Below are 18,671 nucleotides of genomic sequence, written 5' to 3'. Positions count from 1 at the left end.
ACACATTCTGATACACTTGATATCATGCGGACTTAGAAAGTAATCATGGTGATGAGAATAATTTAAATAATGAAGACTTCCGTGATCACCAACCTATTAGAACTCTCAGGGATTATTTTCAACCTAGTAGGAATAGTGCACCATCATGCATCATTTTTCCAACTAGTGCAAATAGTTTTAATTTTAAGTCCGGTATGATTTCATTACTTCCTAAATTTTATGGCTTAGATTCTGAAAGTCCTTACCTACACTTTAAGGAATTTGAGGAGGTATATTCTACCCTCTATGACCAATCATGTAATAAAGAGACCATTACGTTGAAGTTGTTTCCTTCTTCTCTTAAAGACAAGGCAAAAATTTGGCTTAGTTCTTTGAGACCTACGTCAACTGGTACTTGGCAAGAGATGCAAATGCAAATTGAGTTTTTAAAGAAAATTTTCCCAATTCATAGGGCTAATGCACTTAAAAGACAAATAATGATTTTTTCACAAAAAGATAATGAGACATTTTATCAATTTTGGGAAAGATTTAAAGATTTTCTTAATGCTTATCCACGTCATGGCTATGAAACTTGGTGTATAATTAGTTTTTCTATGAAAGTTTAACTCCAAAGATGTGCCAATTTGTAGAGATGATGTGCAATGGAGAGTTTTGATTATTTTGATCTCTTAGCTGAGAATGCCCAATCTTGGGATACCACTAATACCTCAAATAGGTCTAGAGCATCCATCAACCCCTCTGGGGGTGGTAAGTACCAACTTAGGGAAGATGATGACCTTAGTGCTAGGGTAACTAGTCTAACTAGGAAGCTTGAAGCCATGGAAATAAGGAAAGTCAATGGAGTCAATACTATGCCTAAAATTGATGAGGATTGTAGAATTTGTGAGACCATGGAACACCCTTCCAATGAATGTCTTACAATTCTAGCTTTTAAAGAGGTGTTGCATGATCAAGAAAATGCTATGAACATGGTGAAAAAATCATTCCCTTCCCCCTATTCAGAGAGATACAATTCAAGGTGGAGGAATTACCCAAATTTTAGTTGGAAAAATGATAATGTGGTTGCACCTCCTACACATGGTTCTTCAAATTTTGTTCCCTATAATCCCCCTCCAGAGAAGAGCCTTGAGGACACTTTGCAACAATTTATGCAAACTCAATCCACCATTAATAATTAGAACTCTCAAGCCATAAATGACATTAGGAGTACTCTCACTAAGTTGACCACATCCATGAGCACAATAGAAAAGGGTAAGTTTCCATCTCAACCACAACCAAATCCCCAAGGTCAATTTTGTGTTGATGATTTTAGTTCCTCTAAAAATAAAGTGAGTCAAGTTATGTTAGGACATATATGGAACTTGTTAGAGACATATGTTATGTAAATTGGCTAATCCTTTGACAAAACGCACTTTACATGTAATTGGGTAGATCTAGGATGGGTTTAGTACTTCAAGGAACAAGAGTACAAGTTTAGTATTGAAGCCATGCAAATCTGTCTAAGAAACAAGTGAAGAAGTGTTGTTCATTAAAGCTCGACAGATAGCTCGATAAATGATATCTATCGAGGTTTAATGTTGATGCTTAACCGCAGCTCGACAGAAGCTGTATCTATCGAGAATTACAAAATTCAGATTCCTAGATCTGACTCCACGCATATCCATGTGTATTTGTGTAGGGTTTTTTTTTTCTCAGAACCTTATACATATATAAGGATTATTTTAAGGGCTGTCAAAGGTGATGCAACTTGATGCAAAGTCATTGTGCATGCAAATTGTGACGCAAGACAGAATTTGCCCTAATTTATCATATTCTCTCTAGAAGCTACTGCGTCTTTGCGCCAAGGGTTTTGTGACCAAGGAGCTTCCTAATCTTCATTGTTAGATGAACTAAAGAACTTTGCAGCCAACATCTTCCTCAAGTTAGTGTGCTAGTCATGTACTAGGATCTGTGCATCATTGGTTAGTCACGTACTAGGATTCGTGCATCGAAAGGAGAGATTGCCGCTACATTACAAGTCCAATTGGGTACTGGGTAAGGGTTCAACTGTAGGTTGGTATTAGGTACTAGATTCCTTTTACTTGTAACCACTTGTTTTGATAATAGTGGATTCTTGGGAGTGGTGACCTTAAATTCACCCAGTGGGGTTTTGCCTTGGTGGTTTTCCCCATTCGTAAACAAATCACATTTGTCAAATTTATTTTTTGCTGCATTTAACTTAGTTGGTGATTTGTTTGTGCTACCATGCTTATTGCATGTAATTGAATCTAATTAATTTCACTTGGCTAATTAATTGATTAAGTTACCAAAAGGGTCAATACATTCTTGGCCTATCAAGTTAAATCTGTAAAAACTCTTTGTAGTGGAAAAATCATTAAAAAAGATATTCCTAAAAGCAATACACAAGATGAATCTTCCAAAATAAAGAATAGTGATGAGGTCCTTGAGCCTAAATCTAATGAAATTGAAAGGTGTCCTATGCCTGCTCCCTTTCCCCAAAGGTTGATTCCACCTCAAAAAATGAATCAAAATTTTGAAATCCTTGAAATGCTTAAGCAAGTTGAAGTGCACATTCCTCTTTTGGATGCCATAAAGCAAATTCCATCATATGCTAAAATTTTGAAAGATTTGTGTACTGTTAATCATAAGCTTAATGTACATAAGAAGGCATTTTTGACTGAATAAGTTAGTGCAATCATTCAAAACAATAGACCTCCTAAGTTCAAAGATCCAGGTTGTCCCACTATTTCATGTGTGATTGGTAATTTAAAGATAGGGAAAGCTTTGCTTGATCTTGGGGCAAGTGTGAATCTTTTGCCATATTCAGTGTATGAGCAATTAGGTTTAAGCGAGTTAAAACCCACTTCCATAATTTTACAATTTGTCAATCAATCTGTGATTATTCCAAAGGGTGTTGTTGAGGATGTTTTGGTTCAAGTAGACAAATTTTATTTTCCTATTGACTTTATTATTTTGGACATGCATCCTGTTTCTAATGCTTATTCTCAAATATATGTGATTTTAGGATGCCCATTTCTTGCAACTTCTAATGCATTGATACATTGTAGAAATGGAATCTTAAAATTATCTTTTGGGAATATGACCCTTGAGCTTAATATTTTAATACTTGTAAGCAACCTAGGTGATAGGCCAAGAATGTATTGACCCCTTTGGTAACTTAATCAATTAATTTAGCCAAGTGAAATTAATTAGATTCAATTACATGCAATAACGTGGTAGTACAAACAAATCACCAATAATACTAAATGCAACAGAAAATAAATTTGACACAGGTGATTGGTTTACAAATGGGGAAAATCACTAAGGCAAAACCCCACCGGGTGAATTTAAGGTTACCATTTTTAAGAATTCACTATTATCAAAACAAGCGATTACAAGTAAAAGGAATTCCAGTACCTAATACCAACCTACAATTGAACCCTTCCCCTAATACCCAATTGGACTTGTAATATAGTGACAATCTCTCCTTTCAATGCACAGCTCCTAGTACGTAACTAACAAACCGATGCACGGATCCAAGTACGTGACTAACACACCAACTCGAGGAAGATGTTGGCTGCAAAGCTCTTCAATTCATCCAACGATGAATATCAAGAAGTTCCTTGGTTATAAAACCCTTAGCGCAAAGGCGCAGCAGCTTCTATAAGGAATATGATGAATTAGGGTAAACTCTATCTCCAATCACAATTTGCATGCTCAATCAAATTGCATTGAGTTGCATCACTTTGCATCCCATTTGACAGCCCTTAAAATAATCATTATATATGTCTAGGGTTATAAGAAAAAAAAAACCTTACACAAATACACATGGATATGCGTGAAATCAGATTTGGAAATCTGAATTTCGTAATTCTTGATAGATATAGCTTCTGTCGAGCTATTGTGTAGCATTAGCATTAAACCCAATAGATATCATCTGTTGAGTTTTAATGAACAACACTTTTTCACTTGTTTCTTGGACAGATTTTCATGGCTTCAATACTAAACTTGAATTCTTGTTCTTTGAAGTACTAAACCCATCCTAGATCTACCCAATTATAAGTAAAGTGCATTTTGTCAAAGGATTAGCCAATTTACATAACATATGTTTCTAACAAGTCTCACATATGTCCTAACACTAGGGTTGAAGAGGATGTGCATGAAGTTGACTTAATTGAAACACTTGTTCAAGAACAATTCAACAAAACATGTTTTTCAGATCCATTAGAAGCTTGTCTAGTCAATTCATGTGATTTTAATTTTGATGAAAATTCTGAAATTGCCTACATTCACCGTCTTTTGGAATCTGCACAGGAATTGGAAGTGAGCAATTGGAAATTGAAATATGAGGATCTGCCACCTTGTGAGATAAAGTTGTCATCTAGTGAGCAAGTACCAAAATTGGAGTTGAAGCCCTTGCCTGTTGAGCTCAAGTATGCTTTTCTAGGAACCGATGAGACTTTTCCTGTGGTTATATCTTCTAAATTTGACTCTTTGCAAGAAGGTAAGTTATTAAATGCTTTAAGAAAACATAAGAGTGCCATAGGATGGAACATAGCAAACATTAAAGGAATTAGCCCATTGGTTTGTACTCACAGGATTTATTTAGGGGACAATGCTAAACCATCTAGGGAGATGCAACGTAGGTTGAACCCTACAATGAAAGAGGTAGTTAGGACTGAAGTGCTCAAATTGTTAGACATGGGTATCATATACCCCATCGTAGATAGTAAATGGGTAAGTCCTATTCAAGTGGTGCCTAAGAAATCCGGAATAACTATGGTAAAAAATGAGAATAATGAGTTAATTCTAACTCGTGTCACCGGCATGTGTATTGATTATAGAAAATTGACTGTAGTCACTAGGAAAGATCACTTCCCTTTACCTTTCTTGGATCAAGTTTTAGAGAGAGTAGCGGGTCATGGGTACTATTGCTTTTTAGATGGGTATTCTAGGTACTATCAAATTGAAATTGCACTTGAAGATCAAGAGAAAACCACATTTACTTGTCCTTTTGGTACTTTTGCATTTAGGAGGATGCAATTTGGTTTATGTAATGCACCTGCCACTTTTCAAAGATGCATGCTAAGTATTTATAGTGACATGGTAGAGCATTATTTTAGAGGTTTTCATGGATGATTTTTCTGTGTTTGGTGACTCTTTTGATGAATGCCTTTCTAATTTGCAAAAAGTCTTAACTAGGTGTGAAGAAAGAGTTTACTATTAAATTGCGAAAAGTGTCATTTCATGGTCACAAAAGGGATTGTATTAGGCCACATTGTTTCTTCAAAAGGCATAGAGGTGGATAAAGCAAAATTTGAGTTGATTGCTAATTTGCCTACACCTAAGACTGTTAAAGATGTGAGATCATTCCTAGGACATGTTGGATTTTATAGGAGGTTCATAAAAGACTTTAGTTTCATATCTAGACCTATGTGTAACCTCCTAACAAATGACACTCCATTTGAACGGACCCAAGCTTGCCAAGAAGCTTTTGATAAGTTAAAAGGCATGCTTACCACTACACCTATCATGCAACCACCAAGTTGGACTTTACCTTTTGAAATTATGTGTGATGCAAGTGATTATGCGATTGGAGCAATGTTGGGGCAAAGAAAGGATAAAAAATCTCTTGTAATTTATTATGCAAGTAAGACTTTGAATGAAGTTCAAATGAATTATTCTACAATTGAAAAAGAGTTACTTGTTGTGGTATTTTCCTTAGATAATTTCCATTCATATATTCTTGGCTCTCTTGTTGTTTTTTTCACTAACCATGCAACTTTAAAATATCTTCTTTCAAAGAAGGATGCAAAGCCAAGGTTGATTAGACCGATTCTTCTACTACAAGAATTTAATATCACCATCAAAGATAAAAAGGAAGTAGAAAATGTGGTGGCAAACCATCCGTCGCACCTCACTTTTAATGAATCCATGGATGTGAAAGTTCAAAAACGTGTACAAAAAACACTTTTGAACGTTTAGACCCCCAAAAACCAACTTAATCAACTAGTGTGCGGAAACTTAACATATGCTATAATATGGAATAGGTTAAAGAACTATCTAAGCCATAACAAAATAAACCACAGCAGATAAAGTAAAGGCAGAGATAGAGAGGAAGGAAGATGCAAACACAGAGATAACACCAGATGTGTTATCGAAGAGGAAACCGAAGACCTCGGCGAAAAACCTCTCCGCCGCCCTCCAAGCGGTAATCAATCCACTAGAAAATACAGTTGGGATACAAGGACAGCAATAGACCCTCCAAGCCTAATCTACCCAATGCACCTAAGCCCTCCAAGCTTCTTGCTCCAACAAGGTTGCGCCGAACCTTTTTCTTTTCTAGCTTTCCGGATTCCGCTACTACACCGTAGCATCAACCAATGAAGATTGGCTCCTTCCTAACTGCTTCCCAGAACTCCAAACGTCTGTCTCACAGAGATGATAATGGTGAGAACCAGGTTTGGTATAATGCCTCTCAAGGATTTGACAATGGAGAGGAAGAGAGTGAGGGAATTTGATGAGACTCTAAGGTAGAGATTGTGGGTGAAACAATCTGTTTTTTCTTTAGGGTTTCTCTCTCAAAATTCTCTCTGGAAGCTCTCTTTCAATCGTGGGTTAAAAGGGTATTTATACTGGAGTGAAGAGGAATGCGAAACGTCAGGTTTTTCCAAAACAGGGGTGGCTCGCGGCTTGACCTCGCGGCTTGACCAAGTCGCGAGATCCAGTCGCGAGTTAACCGTATGGCCAGTTGTCCTGTTTTGTCCTGTAGTGCTCCAGCTAGCATGACTGTTCATCTTCCAGCATGCTTGGCACGTGTGCATCTTCTGGCGGGTTGAAGCCGCGAGTCCACCCGCGAGTCCCAGCCGCGACACTCTGTTTTCTTGCACACTCTTGAGCAAACTTCACTCTATCTCACTCACTACCCTTACAACAATCCCACCTAAATACAGGGTTACTAAATGCTGAATTACAAGCAAATTTGGCACGGAATAAAGCCAATTAGATGGTTGAATAAATTCAACCTTACAATCTCCCCCTTTGGCTATTCCGTGACAAAACCCTAAAACAGACTCTAGACTTAACATGTGAGTTGGGAACAGTTGATCAAAACTCACTCACACCTAACTCTAGAAGCTGTGATGCACTTGAATCATATGAACATAAACTCCTGAAACACAACAATACACCATGATCATTGTAAGCAGAAAATTATAAATGCATATGAAACAGGCAATATGAGATCAAGCAAAAATGGAGTTAATAAACAAACCATGGCTTGATCAACCAAGTGAACACCACAAGGTAGTGATCACAGTGCTCATTCACACTTGGAATGAACACAAGGACATACAAGTTAACAAGCACAAGGCAAGACACTTGTATGCTCAACACTCAACCAATGCATAGCACACAAGGCATATGCATCTAGGAACAATCCTACAAGGGCACAAGAGTGACAGTACATAAACCAAAATGCAGAACATTTAGATTAAGTACTGATTTCAACATAGCATAAAGGCTGCACTTAAGCATGGTACATACCATAAAGCCTACAAACTATGCATAAAACATAAACCCTAAAAGCTTACAAAAGCATATGGGTACAAACCAACAAATACCTGAATAACATCATCAAACATATATTAAAGTTTAAACCATGAGTATATGAAAAGAGTTAGAAACAGCTATACACCAAAACACAGTGTATCAAAACCATAAAAACAACACATTACTCCCCCTCAACTAATTACTCCCCCTTAAGAGCTGCTTTTCTGCTTCTCAATCATCAATGAACTTTCTCCCCCTTTTTGACATGGAATGGCCAAAGGGTCACTTGTCATGCTGAGTTGTGAAGCTGTCAAGTGTAGCAGCCAAGACATCAATCTGGTCTTGCATGGCTCTCATCCTGTCAGAGTGCTCAGTTTGGACTGCCCTGATCCCATCAAGCCTTTCCAGAATGATCTGGAAAGCATCTGGAGGTGTGTCTGCAGAGGTTGAAGCTCTGTGTCTTTTGCCACTTCTCCTAGGTGTTGAAGTTGATGCAAGTCCAGCTGCTTCTGCTTCAGTCTCCATTGGAGCAGCCTCTCCTTCATCACCTTCATCTTCTTCTCCTGGAAGCCTAACACTTATCCTTTTGCAGGTAAGCTTGTTGATTGCAGAGGGTGTAGACATGGGACTGATGTCTTGAGGGATAGGAACTCCTTTACTCCTAAAAATCCTCATTAGCAAACTTGGAAAGATCAATTTAGGCCTAGAGGTTGTTCTAGTCTCATCCACAATGGTGTCATAAATGTGGGAACTTATGTCTATGAAGTTCTTTTCCTTGAGATCCATCAGAAAGACTGCTCTAGCACAGTTGATTGTAGTCAATTTCCTAATGGGATAGAGGTTAAACATCATGATTATGGTAAGGCACCTCATGTCCACTGGAAAGGCAGTGGTATTCAAACATTTCCCTTCTCTCTGCCCACCTATCCTTTGTTGAATTGTTTCAATAGACACACTCCTATCCTTGTAATTGATAAATTCTTCATCATCTAATCCTTCAAGCCCTAATGCATCATCTATAACATGAGCATCCAAGACAAATTCTTTACCCCTCACCCAGCAACTCAATTCATTATCCTTTATCACAGCATTTGAGTAAAATTCCCTAATTAAGGGTTCACACACAACAGGGAAACCACCCAAAAGCTTTTCCCATCCTCTTCCTTCAAAACAACTGGGAATAAAAGTTTGCCTTAAGTCCTCCAAATCCACAAATCTCTCTTGAATGATTCCTGCATTCAAGAAGTTATCCTTGTATCTCTCAAAGTGGTGAACAGACCTAAACAATCTAGAATCCATCTTTAATCTCTTGTCAGCCTTCTTTGCAGTAGATTTCTTCTTCTGAGGTGAGGGAGCCATCTGTGAACAATCAGAAAAGGCCACAACAACATATAACAATATATGTGCAGAACCAGTCAGGACCATGTAGTAAACAGAGAGAGATATCAACCAAACAAATGAACTTCAAAAACTTAAACAGCAAGCTAGTTAGTTCAATCATATGGATAAACCAAGCCTAGGATAGGAAACACATGAACAACATGGTGAAACTATCCTGAAGGCAGATAAATGACATTGAGGCAGGTAATGGAAAAATGATATGACACTCAAACAATATATTGATCCAAACAGAAGCTACCCACAGATAGACACACTAGAACATGCAAATCTAGCACAGTAAAACACACAACCTCAGAACGAACCAATAGAAATTACTCAACATCTCAAAGATCAGATTGAAAAAAAAGAAACACTTAGCTAAGCACAAGATGAAGAGCAATGAGCATATGACAATCATTTAACACAAACTATACCAACAGCATCCACAAGCTAAGCAAGAACAAGGAGCAGAGACCGAAAGACAAACCCATTTCAAAAACACAATCATATGCGAAAAATCAAGGGTAAAAGCACAAAATCAAGTAGAAAAGAGTGAAAATCAGAAAACCCATACCTGTAACTTGACGATTTTGAGCTGCAAGAGTGCAACACAAGAGATTGGAAAAGGGAGCACGGAGTGTTTGGGAGGGAGAGAGTTTAGAAAGAAGATGAACAGTCACAAAAATCCGAGGGAAAAACTGAAAAAGTTTAAAAACTGCTCCTGTTTCTGCAAAACACGCGATTTTCGCGACTGGATTAAGTCGCCACACAGTCGCCAGATCAAGCCGCCAAAGCACTCAAGAACAAAATTTTGAAAAATTTTTCTAAGTGTTTTTCGCGACTGGAAGGTATACCCGCGAGTTAGTCGCGAGCTGAGCCGCGAAAATCTCTGAGTGATCCTCGCGACTGGACCTTCCACTCGCCAACAAGTCGCCAAACATGACCAGCGAAGATGCGACTGAGGCTCGCGACTTGACAAACCCGCGACTGAGCCGCCATAACAGGGCAAAACTGTATTTTTGAAATTTTCAGATTTTTCCAACAAAATACTTTCCAAAAACACCTAAAACACTCAAAAATCTTTTTGTGCTTGAATTAACAAAGATTGAGCATGTGAAAACACATTTTATCAAGTACAATCACACAAATGAATATGGCATTTATCGAACATAAACTTGTGTGTTGTGTGTGGATATCAACAATGAAATAGTCCTTTGTCTAATGTGAAGCTTCAATGATCAATTCAACCAAGGCATACACAATTAGCACTAGATCATGTGACCAATCTCAATTATAGAAATATGAATATATGACCTCCCACATAACTTGATAACATAACTTGGAGCTTTTCATTTTACTCCACTTTCAGCCATAACATTTGATCTTTTGAGGCAATCATCTCTCATTGTGAGAGGAATATGTAACATTTCTCTTTGAAGAACAGGCCTTTGGCCTTTTTGAATGAAATTTCACTTTTAAAATAAGGTCGCTTACCCTTTTTCCTAGTCAAATACTAGAATGTGCGACAGGCTTTTGCAACTCAATATCTCTTTTCATTTGGAGATTTACATTTGGTGAGCTCTTTTTAGCAAAAAAAAAATAAAAAGTGGGAAGAGATATAGACACAAGTCTATGCATGTTTCAAGATCAACATAACCATTCACTAATCATTCATGACAAGTTTGAAGATCTATTTACAACAATCACATAGATTTCAAGATTTTTCCCATAGTGATATGAGTGCATGAAAACAAGCAATGCTCGAAAATGCACAAAGCCATTAGCACAAACGTACAAGGCAAAACAAGTTTTAAGACAAAACTCAACACAGTCAATCAAGCTTTTTGATTTTCAAATTTTTTATGTAATTTTTGGATTTTTGACTCAAGAAACAAAAAGATTGATAAAACACAATTAAGAAAAATACACAAGAAGAATAATCAAACAACCAAGAATCAAAAACAGCAGGCATACCACACAGACATAGTCACAAAGCATAGGAAGAATTAATGCATGGACATGTTGTAATGCTTATGCATGAGTACCCCTTTTCACCCACACGTTACTTGCGTTTGGGGTGATTTCCTTAAAGGATTGGGTACGGGAGTTAGGGCTTTCAAACCTTCGTGAGAAGTTTTCCAAGCAGTTGGTGAATGCACCAATCATCTTCATCACGTTCATCATTCCGGGATCTCCATGATGCTCTCTGGGTTGATCACCTGCCCAAGTTCTCTTGTCAATTCTTGGTCCTCCTGACCTTTGAGGAGTTGCACTGTTCTTTGCTCTCAGCTTTTGGCAATTTGGTCGAGTGTGCCCTTGAAGTCCGCAATAATGGCACACATACATTCCTCTAGGACCTCTTTGTGGTCGTGGACGTGACTTGGCACGAGACTCAGACCTGCCCACATACTGATTACGATGATTCAGCATCCGTTGGTCCACCACATTCTTCTTCTCCTCCACCTCGAGCTTCACACCAGTAGGGTCAGCTACAACTGGATCTTTGGCTTTGACAAACTTCACTTCTTTGGTGACATTTCCAGTTGAACTACTTCCTCCGGTATATCCCAGTCCGGATTTGTCTGAAAAGCTCTTTTGAGAAGATATAACATCGTCTAGCTTCTTGGTGGTGACCCTCTCTATTTTTGCATTTGCTTGAACAACCTCATTCTCAAGAAATCTTACTTTAGTGTAAGCTTCGGACAGCTCACCATTCAGAGTTTCAATCTCGCATTTGGCCTCCCTATACCGGATTAGGAGACTTTTGTAGTCCTCCTCAGCCTTCTTCATCTTTCTCTCAGCAGCCTTGGCTACCCTTGTGTATTCACCCGACTTCTCCAAGAGTGAGTTATAATTCTCTTGAAGAGTTGATGTGCTTTCTTCTCCTTCAGCTTCTGACTCTTCAACAATTCCTAGTGAGTCATCATCACTATGTTCTCCAAGGTCTTGAACAAGCAAATTCAATTCATCCGAAGACTCAACATGAGCAATAGTCATGAAAGCTGAATAGTTCCCTTCTCCATCACAGCTCTCTTCAGATTCTGATTCGGACGAGTCTGAATCACTCAAGGTCGTGGCATACACCTTGCCTTTCGATTTCAAATAATTAGGACATTCCTTCTTGAAGTGTCCATGCCCGTTGCATTCAAAACAAGTGACACCTTGTGTGGATTGGGATTCTTTTCCATCTTTCTTTTTGAAATCCCTCTTCTCCCTTCCAGAATTTTGGAATTTTCTCTTATCATCAAAATTTCCATTGTTTTTGAATTTCAAAAACTTTCTGAAATTTTTAACAAGATAGGCTACATCTTTGTCCACCATATCTTCTCCTGATGAGCCTTGATCTTCCACCTTCTCATTAATGGTCTTTAGAGCAAGGGATTTGCTCTTCCGTTGATTTGGCAGCGACATCTCATAGGTCTGCAGAGAACCAACCAGCTCCTGTACTCTGATGTCGTCAAGATCCTTGCTCTCTTCAATGGCTGTCACTTTAGCACGGAAGCTTTCCGGCAATGATCGAAGGATCTTCCTTACAATCTTTGAGTCCTCCATCTTCTCCCCCAAGTTAAACTTACTGACAACCACTTTATTTAACTTCCCATAGAAAGAGTCGAAAGACTCATCCTCACTCATCTTGAGCTCCTCAAACCGAGTGGTCAGCATTTGTAACTTGGTATCTTTCACTTTCTTCGTGCCTTCATAAGTTGTTTCCAGAATCTCCCATGCATCTTTGGCAATGGTAATGTGAGAAATCCTGTGAAATTCATCTGGAGACACACCACAGAAAATAGCATTTAGTGCTTTACTGTTAGCATTAGATGCAGCAAGTGCTGCCTTATCCCATGTGGATTTGGCTGCCTCAGGTTTGGTCCAACCAATCTCAACAGCATCCCACACGGATTCATCAATAGAGCATAAAAAAGCTCTCATACGAACCTTCCAAAGCGCATAATTACTTCCATCAAAATATGGAGGTGCATTAAGGGATTGAGACCTATCCATCTCAAAAAGGGAGTCAAGGATCACACAATGGTAATGAAACCAAACAGCTGTGTACCCGCTCTGATACCAATTGAAAGTTCAAAAACGTGTACAAAAAACACTTTTGAACGTTTAGACCCCCAAAAACCAACTTAATCAACACAAGCAATATGTTAAACAACTAGTGTGCGGAAACTTAACATATGCTATAATATGGAATAAGTTAAACAACTATCTAAGCCATAACAAAATAAACCACAGCAGATAAAGTAAAGGCAGAGATAGAGAGGAAGGAAGATGCAAACACAGAGATAACACCAGATGTGTTATCGAAGAGGAAACCGAAGACCTCGGCGAAAAACCTCTCCGCCGCCCTCCAAGCGGTAATCAATCCACTAGAAAATACAGTTGGGATACAAGGACAGCAATAGACCCTCCAAGCCTAATCTACCCAATGCACCTAAGCCCTCCAAGCTTCTTGCTCCAACGAGGTTGCGCCGAACCTTTTTCTTTTCTAGCTTTCCGGATTCCGCTACTACACCGTAGCATCAACCAATGAAGATTGGCTCCTTCCTAACTGCTTCCCAGAACTCCAAACGTCTGTCTCACAGAGATGATAATGGTGAGAACCAGGTTTGGTATAATGCCTCTCAAGGATTTGACAATGGAGAGGAAGAGAGTGAGGGAATTTGATGAGACTCTAAGGTAGAGATTGTGGGTGAAACAATATGGTTTTTCTTTAGGGTTTCTCTCTCAAAATTCTCTATGGAAGCTCTCTTTCAATCGTGGGTTAAAAGGGTATTTATACTGGAGTGAAGAGGAATGCGAAACGTCAGGTTTTTCCAAAACAGGGGTGGCTCGCGGCTTGACCTCGCGGCTTGACCAAGTCGCGAGATCCAGTCGCGAGTTAACCGTATGGCCAGTTGTCCTGTTTTGTCCTGTAGTGCTCCAGCTAGCATGACTGTTCATCTTCCAGCATGCTTGGCACGTGTGCATCTTCTGGCGGGTTGAAGCCGCGAGTCCACCCGCGAGTCCCAGCCGCGACACTCTGTTTTCTTGCACACTCTTGAGCAAACTTCACTCTATCTCACTCACTACCCTTACAACAATCCCACCTAAATACAGGGTTACTAAATGCTGAATTACAAGCAAATTTGGCACGGAATAAAGCCAATTAGATGGTTGAATAAATTCAACCTTACAGGATGCATTGCCATTAGGGATTCATTCCCTGATAAAAAATTGTTTCCATCTCTTCTTTGCCTTGGTATGCTTATATTGTCAATTTTCTTGTCACAGACCAAACACCATCTCATTGGAGTGCTCAAGATAAGAAACGCTTCATGATTGAGGTTCGCAACTTTTTCAATTAGTGATGGGGGCTTGCACTTTTGCAACCGAACTTTTGAGGCATTAATGAGAAAATATTTCATAACACACAAGGTTGCCTTCCCATATCACCCACAAACAAGTGGAGAAGTTGAGCTTGCCGATAGGGAGATTAAACAAATTTTCGAAAAGACGGTTAACCCAAATTGTAAAGATTGGTTTTTGAGGTTGAATGATGCACTTTGGTCGTACCGCATTGCCTATAAAAATATTCTTGATATGTCTCTCTATAGAATTGTTTATGGTAAAACTTGTCACTTGCATGTGGAATTGGAACATTAATCATATTGGGCAATAAAGATGTTTAACTTTAACTTAGACAAGGCTAGTTCATTGAGAAATTTGTAATTGAATGAGTTGGGAGAAATTTGGCATGATGCATATGAGAATTCTAGGATTTCTTAATAAAGAATGAAGGTTTTTCATGACAAACAAATTTTAAGGAAATCTTTTGAACCATCTCAAAAAGTTCCTTTTGTGTAGTTCTAGGTTACATTTGTTCCTCGGAAATTGAGATATAGATGGACTGGACCTTTCATTGTTAAAAACATTTTCCACCATGGTGCCATAGAAATTGAAAATCCTAAGAATAGTAACATATTTAAGGTGAATGGACAACGCCTTAAGCTATTTCTTGAGAATTTTTCACAAGAGGAGGAATCCATTATGTCAGGTTCTAAGACTTTAGGAAATTTGTAATTGTTAGGTTCTAAAAGTTTAGAACAATTGGCAAGTCGGGAACACAAACTTGTCTAGATATAGATCCTAGAGTTTATAGGTATTATTAGACATGCTCAAGGTGATTCAAGTCAAGATTCAAGAACATATAAGCTACAGAAAGAAGAGTTCAGAAACTGCTTGGTTCGACCGATCGAGAGACAGACTCGATTGATTGAGAGTCGTATCTGCAAAATTTTAATTAAGGCCCAAACAACAGTTCAAACCCATTAAGGATTAGGGTTTCAGGTCTACTTCTTCTAGTATATAAAGGAAACTCTAAGCACATTTTTAAAGGATTTTTTAGAGAGAGAAGAGTGTGCCTCTTTTGTAGATCTAGGGTTTTGCACCCAAAAGCTCTCTAGAGTCTTTGTTGAGTTGTGTGATGAATCTTTTGTGAGATCTGAGAGGTGTTTACCTTCATACACACACATAAAGCTATCGAGATCAAGATTCACATCAAGAACTTGATGGTTGTTTTAGTTGCTGCATAAAGAACTAAAAGAAGATCCAAAACCTTCGAGTGGAGTCTCAAAGTCATAACTAGGAGAACTTGTGGTTGCTGTAGATCAAAGAAAGAAGTAGTCCGTGAACTCCGACCTATCATGGGGTCGTGGTAGTAAGTTTTCTACTCGAGGTAGAAATAGGATGTTAGTGGTCTAAGTCGCTATTGTAAATCTTTAGTTCTTTCATAGTGGATCTATTTTACCTTGAGGATAGTTAGGTTAAATCGTCCGCATGTTTTTTTACTGGTTTGGTTTTCTTGGGTTATCATATCGTTATGTTCTTTATTTTCCGCTGTTTTACATGATATGATTGTTTTGTTTTAACCTATAACTGAATAATAAACCTAAGTATTCACTTGGTTAAATAACTAGGTTAAACAACTTGTGTTTTACAGGAATCTAAAATCGTACAAGTGGTATCACAGCGGGTTAGCTCTTGATTTAGGTTATTATACCTAGAGTTGATCCGTGATCCCTATTATCATAGATAATTTTAAGTGTCTTACTATTTTTGATTGTGATGATTTGAATAAAAAGGACACTGTTGTTTCTGTTGATCTTATTGATGCCTGTGAAACTCTTCGTAAGGAATTATTGAAATCTATGAAAATTGCTAAGAAATTCAAGGAAGAGTTAAAATTGGCTAATCTTGAAAAAGAGGAATTTGTTGTTAGATTAGATGAATCTAATAAAAAGAAAATTTTTTTGAGAAATCAAATTTCCTCTCAGGATGAGAAGATGAAAAGTTTGGAACAAGAGTTAGTTGAATCTAAAGCTAAAATTGAAAATTTGACTAGTACCAAGCCTGCTGTTGATATTAGAAGCGTTTATGTTTCTCTTAAGCCTAAAGTTGAAAAAGTTTATATCCCTCCTTTTAATAGGAATCATAAAGAAAAGGCTTATGTTGCTAGGTTAGACAAAGGTAAAAGTTCTGATGTAGATTCTAAACCTAAGTCTAAACCTATTGTTAGAGAGCATAATAAATCTATTTTTGTGCCTACTTGTCACCTTCATGGTGTTGTTGGTCATATTAGACCAAATTGTTCTTTGTTGTGGCAAAAACCAAAGTCTAAGACTAAATTTGCTGTTAGGAATATTGATGTTCCTAAATTTGTTCCTGTTTGTCACTTTTGTGGTGTCTCCGGTCACATTCGTCCTAATTTTCTTAGATTGAAATTTAAATATTTTGTATTTTAATCTAGGATATGTGATGATATTTCTCCTACCATAAGTCCATACAAATTGTTTCATATTCTTTTGAAAAATTTAAGCTTGTTGGCTTGTGAAAGGAATTTACAGGATTTAATTCCTCAAATACACTCTCTACTTCTCATGGATTTTCACCTATGAAGCCGAAGACTTGTGCTATATGGGTGAGAAAAGATTCTCTAAGGTGAATGTTGCAGACTTGTCCCTAATTTAATTATTTCAATTATTTGTGGACATGGTTACTTTTAGTTTTTGGTTGTTTTATTTTCTTAGGTTGTTTTGATTATTCAAAAATCCAAAAACATAGAAAATTTTCAAAAAGAAAAAATATTTTATTTTGTGTCTTGTTTTATTTGTTTTGAGAATTACATGAGTTATAATATCTCTCTCTTGATTTAGAACATGCTTGACACTATAGAGAAACTTTAATAGTATGTGTTATATAAGTGCTAAACTATTTATGATTTTGTATGAGTATGTACTAGTTTGTACATGTACTCATGGGTTAATTAAGAAATTGATATTTCTTGTTTGTGTACCCTCTATAGCTTAGTTAAGTACTATCATGCATAGCTTTGAATTGTTCATTTAGCATAATGTGTGCTTTTTGTTTTTGGTCATAAATTTTTTTTTAAAAACCAAAAAGATTTTTGTGTTTTGTATTACATATCATGGATGTGTAGTTAAGGTTGGCCATATTATCTTTACATAACATGTTTATGTACCTTATTTAGCTTGAATGAGCTTATTTTATTGCACTTTACTAGTTTGAACTTTGTAGTGCATGTTATGTGGGAGTTGTTTATAGTTTTTTATCACATGATCTTGATTTTGAAGTCACATGCTTTTGATTGTAAGGACTAAAAAATCCTAAGAGAAATGAATAAATAACCATCTCACCACTGTTTACTAGCCAATCATGAACACCTTATCATAAGATTTTATGCTCGAGAAAGTGTAGCACATGCACAAAAAGAATATAAGGTGCAGCCTTGGTTTAATAATAAAATTGGTGTGTGTATTATTAGGCCAAATATATATATATATATATATATATATGATTGCAAGCTTGTTTTCTAGGAGATGTGAGAGTTATATGATGTAACTCGTTAGGTGATAGTCACTTTCAAATTTATGTGATGAATAATGTAGAAATTGTGCTTGATTACTATCTACAAATCACCCCACATGTATCTCATGATTTTACTAGTTGCACACACTTCACACGTTATTCATTGCTAAGCTTTGTACATAAAATTGTGTGTGAATCTAGTTTGGCCATCCAAGATTATGTTTTCTTGATGCAAAATATGGTTAAGAATTTGAAAATCTTTGTTTTGAAGTTCTAGGTTGAAAACTCATGTTTTTGAAAAACTTTTAAACTCATTCTCATGCATTTCATCCATGAAATAACTTGGTTTGAGTGGTTTCTACAAAATCTTTTGCTGTTTTTCAAAAAAAATTCTGTTTTCCAGAATTTCGATCAATCGAATCTGTTTTTCGACCGATCGAAAATTCCTTGATATTTAATCATTGCTTTCTGCCTAAATCGATTCATATTCGATCGATTGAAAATGAAAAATTTTCAGTTTTTAAATGTTTGACCAATCTATCTTTTCATGCATCAATTGTGTTTAGGATTCACATACATTGCACTTTTTTTCTTTTTTCTTTTTCTTTTTTTTTTGTATCCATCTTATAGTTTTGTAGTCATATCTCTCATTGTTTTCACACATAACATGCATACACTTTGCTAAATTGGGTACTTAACTTGATTTAAAAATTGATTGACTAATTTTTGAGCCCTTTGTACATTTTAGTATATGCTATTTTTTATATGTGTGAACTGCAGAAAATATTTTTCTTAAGAGATATGATGGATAATTAATGTGCAAATATTTTCTTTACTTATGCAACTGTTTATGGGTCACATAGTGT

The 18,671-nt window shown here is 37.1% G+C and overlaps 1 non-coding gene and 1 pseudogene across 1 annotated transcript; one reads left to right on the top strand and one right to left on the bottom strand.

Moving 5' to 3' along the window:
* Positions 1-458: 458 nt before the first annotated feature.
* Positions 459-565, bottom strand: LOC126732003 (small nucleolar RNA R71). The gene has a single exon (XR_007659195.1). It is a non-coding gene; the product is annotated as a small nucleolar RNA R71 (small nucleolar RNA).
* A 1,913-nt stretch (positions 566-2,478) lies between these two features.
* Positions 2,479-14,285, top strand: LOC126727810 (uncharacterized; annotated as a pseudogene).
* The last annotated feature ends 4,386 nt before the right edge of the window (positions 14,286-18,671 follow it).

This window comes from Quercus robur, chromosome 5, assembly GCF_932294415.1.
Source record: "Quercus robur chromosome 5, dhQueRobu3.1, whole genome shotgun sequence".
Taxonomy (NCBI): domain Eukaryota; kingdom Viridiplantae; phylum Streptophyta; class Magnoliopsida; order Fagales; family Fagaceae; genus Quercus; species Quercus robur.
The sequence above is the reverse complement of the archived record's forward strand: the minus strand, read 5'-3'. Positions and strand labels throughout refer to the sequence as shown.